We start from the raw sequence: 12,755 nt of genomic DNA, 5'->3' as shown, positions 1-12,755 counted from the left end.
CAGTGCAGGATATTTGGGAATGTTCTCAAGAGCTCTGTTCCCATCTCTGCAGAAACGTAAAATTACATTTTTTGACCATTTACATCACAGCAATGGGTCAAGCATTCCAAAGGCACCATGGCTGGGTGCAGGAGCTGCTTCTGCCAGAAATCGTAGACATTTTACGTCATGCACACTCTGGTGTTTCCCGTTACTGTTTTCTTTCAGTTTAGGGATAATCCAAGATGTATGCGTCTTGCCATTTAAAACTAAGAGAAAAGCCACAACAGTATTTTCCATGTAGGCCAAAATCTTTCACATGTGCCAACTGCCAAAGCAGACAAAAGAGCTTTGATCATAGTCAGACACCATAACTAGCTACTTGTTTTAATTACAGAAAGTTTTAGCTATTATTACACGACAGGCTGGCACATTCAGCACATGACATAATTTTTGAAAGCTTTTCATTTCTCTCAGCACAGCTCCAGCCCTAGGCTATTCCACTCACAGCAGAAGCATCAGTTTGAATGAAGCCAGGGAGATATCACAGACTAAGACCTACGAAACCCAACCATGTAGCAATCCCACTCCCAGCTGGGTTGGAAGAACATCATTCTCAGTGCTCCAGCCAGAGCAGAGCTGTCAACTGCCTACGATTGTGTTTTCTTTTGTTCTTTTAATTTTTCAGGATGAAACAATTCTAAGTCTCTGGGTTTTTGGGATATACTGCCTATTGCTTTCACTTGATGTTGTCCTTCTATTTATAGTACATTAGCTGTTTTAAGTGGCGGATAAGCTAACCCCCAAAATATTGTGTGTTTTCGTGCCTGCATCACTGTCAGACCACACAAAAAAAAACCCCAAAAAAACCAAAAAAACAGTCATGGCACAGGTCAACCCAAACATTTTTATAGGTATTCCTGGGCTAGTACATGTTTTCATCTCTCTTAGCAATATTGAATTTTTTGGCAAAGCTTTCTGTGAACAAACTTGCAGGAGCAAATCAAAGGGGCTGTGATGGTCCTAAAAAAGGCTCTGTATTTCTATTTGAACAAATGCTTATGAAGACTCATTTTCTCAGAGCTCTGGAGCTCTAATCCTCATCTATTCAGGCCATTGGAGAAAAACACCAAATCACATCCCCTTATCACTGCGTCTAATTTCAAATGAAATCAAATAAGCGTAGTAAAGAGAATAAACACAAATAATTAGTGGCAACGATAACATAGGAACTGGTTTGAAAGAATATCTTTCCTTGGGAAACACTGGAAAGCAGTGTCAGAGTTTAATTTCAGAGATTTCTGTTTAATGTCAGAGATTAATTTAACAGCCATTAAAACATCTTATTAACTCAAGTGCTAATTGAGTGCTTGGCAGGAATAACACAGCGCTGCCAACCATACACATAAAAATGGCTAGAATTTGAAGAAATTCTGTGGTTTAACATTTTATTACTTTTATAACTTGCTAATATAGGTTTAGCTGGCTTAGGTAGCCTTACCTACCTCCTTTGTACCTGTTTTGAAGGTGCCATGCTCTGATGGCACAAAGTCTTGACTGTTCTTAGGAAAAAATTAAGTCCTTTTGGCTGAAATCTTTCAGATTGGGCTGAAACACATGCTTTGCAGTGATGCCAGAGTTTGCAGGCAAAAAGGTGCAAACTGCTGAGCTTTGGGAAGTCTCAGTGCCGTGACTGCTGACATGATGGGCACTGAGAGAGGCAAGGTGAGCACTGAGGGAACAACTGGCTCAGCTGTTCCAGTAAAGGACCCATGACCATGCTGACCACCACCCTCCCAGGACTGGTATTTGAGTTCCAGAGTAGCAGAAAATTGTTTTCTTGTACATGGATATCTCTAGTCGGCAGGGAAAAGTTAGACTAGCAATACTCCTTCCTTTATATTTGCCCCCACAACAGTGATGGTTTGTGGTTAACACATGATGCTTCCTGGGTCCTCTCATCCCTTTCACCCATAGCCTGTGAATGCATCCTACCATGGCTCTAGACCTGGAGGAGACAGCCGCAGATTGCTGTATTTTGCTTTTGCAGAAGCACAGAGATCACCTCCACCCATTCCTCCACCAGCACCCACAGTAGGAGGAAAGCAACTAGTTTTTCCTGACCAAGCAAAGCCAAGGCACCATGTAGCCTGAATTTTGCTTGAGACCTCAAGGGAAGTATATCCCACTACTGGAAGTGTTACAGGTACACTCAGCTCCAAACCTCTCCCTTGATGATTGCAAATGGAGGTGGGATGGTAAGGACCTCACTCCTTTAGGGCAAGCCTGAACTTCAAGTCACATCACCTAAATTGAGCACAGGCAGGAGATAATTTGAGCTCAGCCCACCCTAATCACACGACAGATACTTTGAGATCAAGTGAGAGCAAACAATACAGATGAAAAATTTAAGGTCATGAAGTTTGTCAAGTTTTAAAACACTTCAAGTTGTTTTCTAGCCCTCAGCAGGGACACATCCCTAGCAAAATGTGTTTAGATACACAGAAAGCAATGGATGAAACCCAAATTTATGGGCAGGCCACTGGCTGACCCAAGCTCCCAACTTGTGTGTGGCTGCAGCACGTGCTCCCCTGTGCTGGGAGTCTTTGTTGTGATTGCTGTACCTGCAGTGAGCGTGGCTTCCTCCAGCTCAGCAGCTGCAGCCATGGTGGTCGGTGGTCTCACACACAGCTGCCTCAAGCCTGTAGTCAGGAGCCCCTGAAAGGTTATTTAGCTCAAGCTTAAAAGCTGCTCAACTGGCCTTGATGAAGCTCCAGTGAAGCATGAGCCAAGCAAGAGTGACCAGGGCAGGGCTGGAAGGTGTACCTAGGACAATGTTCAGGCTGTCAGGCTTGCACAGGTACTCAGCACAGGTTATAAAGTGCTTCAAGTTGTCTACTCCACTAGGAACCTTGTTCAGAGGAGGGAGGGAAGTTTTGCTGCATGTCATGTCCCCCAGCCACCTAGAAATGACCAGCCACCAAATAACTAGTGCTTATTAATAAACTTGCTTAAGGAAATTGGCTGGAGTCTTACTTTTCATTGTGCTGAATGAATGGAGCTAAATATAATCCAGAGCTCGTTTTGCTGGGTAACAATGCAAGAGAGACTTCCTGTTCTAGCAGAAATCCCTGAGTTTAAAAGTAGAAGCTTCTCTAGGCTGGGTGAAATTCTTCAAATCTAAAGAAACACTGAGAGCACTCTCTAAATTCCTCTGTCCTCCCAAGTACAGATATTATTTTAATACTCTGTGTGAGGAGTAATGTAGTATCTCTCTTAGAACCCAGCTGAAAGCACAAGTTGTTTTAATCAATGAGCTCTCAGATACAAAGGTACTTCTTGGCTTAAGACCCAAATTCAATAATTATTTTTTCAGCTGAACTGGAATAAAGACATTATTTAAACATGTATCTGTCATCTCACACTGCCTGCGGCTGGCTGTTGGATATCTATTTCTCAGCAGCACTGCAGCAGCTCCTTATGTAAAAGGAAAAAAAACATAACCATTTCCTTGCATGACTTCATTTTGGGATTATGTCTCCTTACTCCTCCTTCCCTGGAGCATCCTGTTAGGAGATGGTTTCAGGTGCTAACAGAGCCCATGGTGGGTGTGCAAGTGCCCACTGGTCTTTGCAAACAGTGTTTGTGTGGCAAATGTGCAAAACAGAGGGCTTCGGATTTTGATTTTTTTTGCTCAGTGCAAAATGAATCACAGTTTGGTTGGGCTGCAGGAGAGAGGAGATCCCTGGAGAACAGTAATGGCACCACTGCCAGGGCTGGGATTCTGGAGATTGAGCCATGTAAAAATACTTTAATCCTGCCAGGCTCCTCTCCTTCATTTTGCCATTGGTTATGTTACAGAGCCATCAACTTTCTAAATAGTTTTCCAGAATCAGCTTTGATCCTACAATGCTGCCAGTGTGAGCAGTCTCCTTGCAAAGTTTGTGCTGTAGAAGAACAAAGACCTAATCTATGAGCCCTTTTCTTAGCTCTGCAGGTGCAAAATCTGATTTTTTTCCTGTGGGGCAGTGCCATGCATAATGGACCGGAACTCAGTATTGCCAATAAATACTGACTGTTCTCCTCCTGTGTGTGTAGCTGCAAGACAGTGTTGGACTGCATTCAAGCCTCATGGGACTGTGGTGATTCCCTTAGAGGAGGAGGTCAAGGTGGTCAGGAGAACCACAGTTGTTGTGGGTGGCGTACTGAACACCTAAAGGGTGACAGAAGTTTTAGGAGGCTTTAAAGCCAGAATAAGATTTGGTGAAGCCTCTGGGCATAGCCAGCTTGGTCCATTTACTTCACACACCTGGGGCCAAAGCATTTGGTCAAGGGGTACAAACAAGGAGGAGGCAGAAACTGGTGGGGTGAAAACAGAGATGTGTTTGGAGGTGGAGGGTGAGCCAGAGGCCATGATCTCAGGGTAGGAGTGAAAAGAGGTGTGAAAGAAAAGATACACTGGGTACCTGATAGGGAGCTACTGATGATCTCTTGGATGTCTCCTGTACAGGAAGGTTCCTGGGAGGCTCCTGGGAGGCCATAGCCTTGCTGTGCCATATCTGTAGGGCTTGCATAGACAGGTATGCAAATCTTGGATCTGCAAGATTTAAGAATGACTGCAACAACCAATTTGCTAATCTTCTGCTTCTGATGGGCTGCAGGTGTACACAGATAACAGACAGATCACCTTACCCTCCACCAGCGAGATCTGGGGCATCGCTGGTCTTTTCAAGGCTGGGTGACAGCCACACTGCTGCAGAGGGCATCAGTCAGGGGAGAAAACACCTTGGTAAGCCTTCAACCCAAGGCAGCAGCACCCAGGTGCAAACTACTGCCTTGAGCATAATTCCACCTGAGCTAAACCTGCAAGAGAAAGTCAGCATTATCAGTTTCAGTTGCTCCTGCAACTCTGGTGAATTTGATAAGTTAGGAGCAACCTTCAAAATCTGCATGTGCGCTCTCTGTATCACCTGTCCACCAAGTGGCCGTTCAGCCTGGAGCAGCACCACGCAGCACTTTCATTCCCTGTCCCATGACTGTGGTTCACAAGGGACTTTCCTCACTGTCGGGCTACCTCTACCTGCTGGATGATGAACACATAATCTGAAGCTTGGGCTGTCCCCTTGGGCAGAGCCTGAGATGCTCTGGCACAGCCACAGACCCTCTGTGTGGGGACAGCTTGAGAAACACAGGGCTTGAGAAAGACAGGGCACACTGCTGCCCACAAGTAACTGAGATAGCTTTTGTACCTCAGTCAGGCCCTGCAGAACCCTCCAAGCTGTGGGGAGTGGCTGGAGGAAACAGGAGCAGATTCTGTGCTCTCACCCTGTGCTTTGATGCTCATGCTTAATGAGTTAATCAGCTGCTTGTTGTCGCGCCTTAAATATAAATAACAAACAAGCAGAATGAATGAACTGACAACAACAAATAACCAGAGGATGAACTGAAACGAGCAAAATGTTTTCTGGCATGTGCTCCTTGGACTGCTACATCAAAGATCACATTAAGATTTTTGTACAAGGTTATTTCTCTGGGTTTCTTAGCTCCAAAATTATCAGGAGTGTCAAAATCCATTTGCAGGAAGACCTTCTGGGGAGGAGGACGCTGCTGAAAGGGCAGAGATGTTTAATATTTCACGAAGGGCATGCACAGACTAACTCACAGTTCTCAAAACATCCTCATTAAAATACTTTAATTAACATTGGTTCAAACACTAGCAGACTTGGAGATTCACATGTCTCAGATACGTTGGGGGCGCTGTGCACTGCTCAGGTCCCAGTGGGAGCATCCTTTCCCTCTGCCGGGAAGGGATGCATCTTGACCCCCCTCACAATCTCCTTCTATCACCGTGTTGAGATTCCTCCTCTCAAAGGGCCAATAAATATTTTTTACCCGACCACACGCCAGCCGAGTGACCATTCATGCAAGAGCAAACGAAGTCAACAGTGTAAAGGGAGCAGCAGAGATGATCCTTTCCCTTTCAAAGGCTGTAGTTTCAGTTCCCCAATGTCATTAATTTCATTAACCAACTACCTGGCATCTGAACTAGGCACCCCCCTCCTCCCACACAGGCATAGGGAGTGCTTCCCAGCCCTTGGCCACCTTGTCTGTATTTTGGAAAAAGAACAAGGAGAGGGCTTCAAACCAAGCCAGGTAACAGAAAAGCAGGGGCACAACCCCATTTATTCGAGGGCTTTTTTTAAATGGAAAGAAAATGCTTCTTTTCTCACCCAGAAGAGACAGAGTACCTTACACTTTCTGAAAAAGTGAGTTAATTAATGAAAAAAGAGCTATAGAGTAAAGTGGGTGGAAAAATATCCCCAGTGTTTATTGTTCCTTGGCCAGGAAAGATTCTGGGCCTCTCCAGGGCAGTGCCCTGCTCCAGGGGTGTGTGGTTATGCAAGAGCTGAACATCCACAGTGACCTGGTGCTGCCCACCTCATCCCCATCACAGGCACTCACTTCCATCCAGGAACTCCAGCCTGCCCTGACATGTGCAGCTGCACAGATCACAGGGAAAGGTCAGGGATTAAAAGTGTCAGCAAGACCAACCAAGTTTCCTGACGGCAGCAGCCCATGAGGAAGTGCCCTTTGCCACCAGCCACTTTATCTAAGAGATAAAGAGGAAGGGGCTGCTCTCTGGGCAGACTGCTGCCTTCCCAAGCACTGCGGCCATCCCACAGCAAAGCCATCGAGGAGCTAGGTGGCAGCTCGTTCTGCACTGCCTTTTACAGTGATTATTAACCAGGCTGGAGTCACATTCCCAGCAACTTCCTTTGGTCAGCACTGACATAGCAGCAAACCATGTGTCATGGGTTGGCCCTGGTGAGTCAGGTCTGCTGAGTGAGTGCCTGAATGACTCCATCCTAGCACATAGATTGGCCGGAAGGCGCCATCCCTGCACATGGATCCCACTAGAGGATGTCATCCCAGCATGCAGAGCAGCTTGCACTTCAACCTACAATAGATATGAATTTCTACTCCAGAGAAAATACATTTTAATTATGCAAACTCTATGCGCATTTTTAAAACATAGGGAAAGAAAAACAGGACCCTGTTCTTATCTTTTTGTGAAATCATTATTCATTTGAAATACACGGATAATTAACCACATTATCATGCAAATTTAAGTGAATTGAGCTAGCTGAATTAAAGAGACTTCACCTACCTAACCATAAAAATTGCAACACGGAGCTGTCGCAACGAAGCTCTGAGCACTATTTTTAGTGCAGCGCTGTAAGAGGGCCTGTGGGAGGGCATCTTCCAAAGGAATGCAGACGGTATCTTTTAGGAGGAATTAATCCTTAGGAAACCATTACTAGCTCTCACGAATGGCCGAGGGATATTTTTCTGGCTGGGCTGGAGTTTATACACAGAGAGCCACATGCACCAAAAAAGAAATCATGACTCATTGAATTTAAGGAACAGTTTACTGAAGCCAAATTTTCAAGTGCTCCTCCCTCTGCTCCTGGTCCCTTGGCTCGCTGTCCTTGGGGCACACCAGCCCTTTACTGGTAAAAAAAGCTAAGTTAAAATTTCTTATTTGCTACATCTGAATGAAAGCTGTTTAGCCTTTTTAGAATTACAGTTCTACAAAGCACTCATGCCATACTTTTATTCACCTGAAAAATACCCAGCTACTGAGATGAACTTCTTTCCATTTTCTGTGGTTTTACAGCATTGCATCTTTGACTGTAAGGTCTCAGGCAACAGTGCTTGAAGAGGACATGCACAAAGAGTTACCCTCATCAAAAAAGGACAATGAAAATCCAATGGTGATTGGACCCTGAATGCTGATTTTTCCAAAGATATTTTTGTTCTTGTTTGTTTTTTTGTTCTTTGGGTTTTTGTTTTTATTTTTTGCCTGTCCACACATTAACTTTGATCTCTGTAAGAAAGTACAGCTCATGTTTAGGAAGTACTTTTATTCTTGTTCAGTTGCAGCCTTGTGTGGGGTACCCCTTCCTGGTCATCCTTCCAGGACACTGACAGGTATTTTTGACACACTGGCATTGCAGAATCACAGACACACAACAGGGTGACTGATTGCAGATGCTGTGTTAATGAACATTGTCCTTAGAGATTCACAAACAGCTAAACCTGGCTATCTTTCCCCCAAATACCTTTAAAGACACAAACTGAGAATAGACCTGTCCAAGCTGAAATGTTAACACATCTGAAGCATCAAAATCATTAAATGAGTCACATAAACTCACATTTTACTGGTAAAAAGTACTTAGCAGCATTATCTTTGAAAAAAGTCACAAATGCCAGATAAATTGACATTTTGAGATTAAGTTTTCAGGGTGCTTTTAGATGCATGACCCTCACTCTCTTCCTCCCTTGCATATCTTACCTCAAAAACATTTGACCCCAGACACTGTATTCAGGAATCTTTAGATGAAGAAGAATCCAGGAGTTCCCATCTCCAGGAGAGTCACTGGGACTTTGGTTGCCCAAGTGACTTCAGCAAACAAGGACTTCAAAGCCTTTCAAAATAGCAGCTGAAAAACATAAATAAAGGTTGTAACCAGCCTAGGATTTTCAAATACTTAACTACTTTTTTTATGGAGATGTTTGCACTTATCAGCCTTATCCTATGCTTCAAAGGGCAGCCAGTGGTTGTCAGCTTGGCTGCCTATCCCTAACGCCAGCCCTTCCTTCTAATTTTACCTCTTGCTTGTTGAAACTTGGTTTTGATTGCACATCCATGGGGGGAAAATTTACATTTTCTGACACGTCTGCAAAATGCCTGCCACAATGTCTAAGCCCTCTAGATGCAACAGGAAGAAGAAGAAGAAGCACGATTCCCAGTGTGCGCGGTATGCAGCGAGGTAGCTGAGAGCCCGACTGCCAGCAGCTTTGTAGTCTGACATCTAATTACCAGCAAAGGAGAGGGTGGAGGAAGGCCAGCTGTAGCAGAGGAAGAGGGAAAAGCTCCTGGGAGAAAACCAGAGTACTTTACAAGGTGGAGTTGCTCTGTTCACCTGTGCTTAATGAAGATGCTGTGACTAAACACTTTTAAGGTATCACTCCAGAGAAATTCCTTAGTTTCTATTGGGAAAGTTTGTCTGGGTGGATTTGAGGTCCTTTTCTGCTGCTTAGGGAATTCCAGAGGCTGGCACAGACCACAAAACACCATTAAACATCAGCAGAAATCAAGAAGCAGTAAATGAACAGGGATTGCCATGCGATCAGGGAATGCCAGGAGGTGGATACAGGCTGCACCAAGAGCAGACACAGGAAATCTGCTGAGTCCCAAAGCCCTCTGATTTATTGCCCTGGTGCAAACCATCTGCCCAGCACATGGTCAGTCAACCTGACGCCTCTAAGAAATCCCACCTGAAAACCCAGCAGGCTGAGACATAGGACAAAAGGGATCACTTGGGTCATAAATACAACTCTGTGTTTCTGCAGGGAACTGAGCTACATATTTCACTCAGAATGAGTGAGTGGGTGAGCTGGTGAGGGATATGGGTGGGGGTTTTTGTTTTATGGGAAAAAATCTGCAATTTTGGTATTTGTTTTCTACTTCGAAGCAGGTAATAAATTTGTCATGGATTGCAATTTCAAAATTGCTTCACATGAGGTAGATCAAAGTGTTTGGCATCTATGAAATTTGGTATAGGCCTTTAAAAATCATAAATTATCTTTTTCTATAAAACTGAAAGACATTGAACCAAAACATTCCAAAATATAGAAAAATCTAAAGCAATTGGAGTTTATTTAAGTTTTGTCCAATTTAAAGCATTTCTTCAAGAGAATTCTTTTCCCAACACATCAGCATTTCCAAGCAGAAAAAATCACTGGTCCTGTTTCCCATCCCTGGTGTTGTTCTTGCACCTCTGCTCAAAAACCCCTAAAACTTTTGAAGCTGGAGAAGGCGGCTTGTGCTGGAAGCAGCTTTGGGGAACAGTCCCCATATGCTGATGTGAGCCCTGGACATGCTGGGATCTCCTGGGATACCCAGAGCAGACACCCAAGCATTCCTCTAGAGCCTTGTCAGCCAGGCACACGTGGCCAGCTGGTTTCTGTCACCACAGGCAGAGCCGGAGGGCACCGCACACAACAGAGGCGGCTGCCTCTGCACACAACAGCACCCTGACAGGCATTTTCTTGTCTCAACAAATTACCCTGAAGTGCCCTAAAATATTCAGTTTGCTGGAAGGAATTGGAGAAACGTGAAGACATAGGATGTATTTTGCTGAGCTGACCAGAAAACCCTTCGTGCAAACAGTCAGGGTATGATGTAGCATGGCAGCAGAAGGTGAGAAGGAGATGAAGGCACAACAAAGCAAATGTTTTGCAGTGACATTTGTCCTGGAGTGTAAATTAAGAGCTGGAAGGGCTTGGTGACAGTCCAGCACACACCAACAGCAGGGTCTGTATCAGGAGCCAAACACGATAGCCTAAAGGACCAGCTGCTGAGGGGATGCTAAAAGTAGTATAAAAATAAAGCACTTATCAGGTTGAGAAGGGCTGAGTATTTAATCACTCTGCCTCGATCAATGACTAGCAAAGCATGAGCAAGGAGGATTTCTGTTTTGTTAGGAGCTGTTTTCTGTTCACAGTTTGCTGGGCTTCGGCAAATACCTTCCGTTGACTTAAGCCTTGTGAGAACGTTGTGCGAGCTCTGGGCTGCACCATCCCCCACCCACTGGCATTTCTGTTCCTTTTGGTACAGGACAGCAAAACACAGCATTTTTACAGAAAAAAATACATAAAACACATGGCTGGCCCAAAACCTGTAAGAAGCAACAGGTTTGGTGCTCAGCTCCTCTTCTGCCTAACTTCCCCACATGGGAAGGCAAGCAAACCCTTCACTGCCACAGGAAAAGAAGCTTCACCCCATCTGAGTGACTTGACAAACTCTGTCCTAGGAGATTTGTTATTTAAGGGACATTTCACTGAGCACACGGGTAGGTTTGGTTCTTAAGGCCTTGCATCTCAGGGAGACAGGCAGGGAAAGAGGGCAGGAAGAGGAGCCTGGCAGGGGCAGAGCATTGGCAGCGCAGTGCTGGTGGCGCTGCTGGACCCACGGTGCTGGGCCCCTCTCCGCAGCTGTAGGCAGGCTCTGAGCTGCATGGGGCAGCTTCACACCCTTGTCCACACGCTGGGACAATCTATATACACCTGTGGCAACCAGCATCAGCCGCTCCCGCAGCACGGATCCTCAGGCTGCTTTCCCACAGCTGAGCCAAGGAAAGCTCTCCACACACGGAGGGATGGCACAGACAGTGACAAGCTCAGCGCTGCCATGCGAGGCACACTGCCGCCGCACGGAGAGCCGTGGCCGTGGGAAAGCCTTTGATCTGACCACATCTCCCAGGGCCGCCTGCCGGACTCCGCTTCCACTTGGGTACCTGCTCTTGTAAACATCGGCGCCGGCGCACGCAGAAGCCACATCCTGTCATCCCCTTGTGCAATCTGCAGGGCCATCTCCTCCTTGGCCACAGCGCAGAGGTTGCGACACGCAGGGAGCGCCACGTCCGTGTGGGGCAATGCAAGGCCGGTTCCCGTCGGGGCGCGGCCCCGGCTCCATCCACCGCACGCACCCGGGGTTTTATTTTTCAAGTGACCAGTGCAGACTACGTGCATCGGGAGATGGTTTCTGCTAGTAATTCTTCTCTCCACAGGAACATATATCTGACTTTATAATTCATGCATGCCTGGGAAGTTCAATCCAGTCCCACTGGAGTAGCAAGCTTGGTGGGAGTTTATTTATTTAAAAGAGTGCGTGCAGTAGCATGGAAAAAAAAATCAAATCTATCAGAAACCATAAGTCTTAATTCTAACCTAGCTTTGTTTTTCTTAAAATATGGTCTAGGGAAACTGCTTTTAAAATGTGGCTTCTATGTAGCCTTAGCTTTTTTAGTATTGCAATCCCCACAAAACAGCGTTATAGTACAATAATTAAAACATTTACAAAATGAAGATAATCTATGGCTGATCCAAGTTTCTATGGAAATTTGGAGGCTATGCTGTATGCAGCTGTTCCCAGCTAATGCAAAGGTTGGCTGTAACTTTACTTCTGAGTCCGTTTGTAACTTGGGGGATAATTTATCTGTTCTGTTTACACAGTTCTCAGCTTGCACAGCCCTAGAGTGCAACATTTCTATGATTCCCAAGGAAAAGGGTGCTTCATCCTCTCAGCTCAGCCTAAGCAATTAGTGTTCTTAGGCTTAATGAGGCACCTCTGCTGAAAGGTGTGGATGCTTGCTCTGATGTTGCAGACACTGCACTGAATGAAATCTACCAGAACAAGAGATGCACAAGAGGTGGACTGCAAACCCTTGCTCACAGTGGCCTGTTGTACCCCCAGATTTGCCAGAGGCTCTGCCAGATGAAGGGTTGTGGGTATGGGCCCATCCCTGTTGGTTCCTGCTAATGGGTTTTAGTGAGCCTGTGAAGGGTAAATGAAGACCAGAGGAAGCTGAAAAAAGGCAGTTTTACCCCAGGATGAGGCTGGCATCTTAAGGGTGGGAAAATAGTTCTCTAAAGTTATGGACACCATGATACCTGTCACCTTATTAACACTTTCACAGACTCACACAGATCAGGGGAAGCTGTTGGATGACAAAGAAAAAGGGAAGAAACACCTGAAAAAGGATTTTAGATGCAATGATGAAGGGCTTTTGGGGCTTATACTTTATAAAACAGGCTGATAAAATTCTGGACAGCCTACAACTTCTTGTGGGAGAGCAGAGAGCAGGCACTTGCTACCTGCTCATCATCATGACATAATCATGTTTTACATTCACTAACTTATCTCCAGT

Source organism: Vidua macroura, chromosome 4 (assembly GCF_024509145.1).
Source record: "Vidua macroura isolate BioBank_ID:100142 chromosome 4, ASM2450914v1, whole genome shotgun sequence".
Classification (NCBI taxonomy): domain Eukaryota; kingdom Metazoa; phylum Chordata; class Aves; order Passeriformes; family Viduidae; genus Vidua; species Vidua macroura.
Note: the sequence above shows the minus strand (reverse complement) of the source record.